Raw genomic sequence first — 498 nt, forward strand, 5'->3', positions numbered from 1 at the left:
GAGCCACAAGCCTTTGTTATCATTCTTCCTTTTTCTATTCTTAGCTATCCTTGTGATGAAATCCTTTCTTCTATTCTTTTAGTATAGTTTTAATATAATATATATCATAAAATAATAAATCAGCCTTCTGAACCATGGAGTCAGATCCTCGTCTCTTCCCTCATCCTCGGACCCCTGTGATCACGGTCACAGAAGTTGATTTCTCACTGAGCTTTCCCTCTCTCTGCAGAGTCCTGGGAGCTGTGGGAGGGGTGCAGCAGCAGCAGGATGGAGAGCAAGCCAGCAGTGAATGGCCAGGCTGTCCCCGGGGAAGTCGTGTCAGGGACAAACCACTTGTGCCAGGACGTGATGCCGCGCAAGCAGCAAAAGGCAGCTGCCAGGGACGCGGGGCCGGATGCTCCCGGGGAGCCCTTGGAGACGGCTGGCAGCATTGCAGGCGTGTATGTAGAGGCTTCAAAGAGGATAATGAGCTTCTATGAGGCCACCAGAGAGCATCTA

This window comes from Geospiza fortis, unplaced genomic scaffold (assembly GCF_000277835.1).
Source record: "Geospiza fortis unplaced genomic scaffold, GeoFor_1.0 scaffold875, whole genome shotgun sequence".
In the NCBI taxonomy this organism is placed as follows: domain Eukaryota; kingdom Metazoa; phylum Chordata; class Aves; order Passeriformes; family Thraupidae; genus Geospiza; species Geospiza fortis.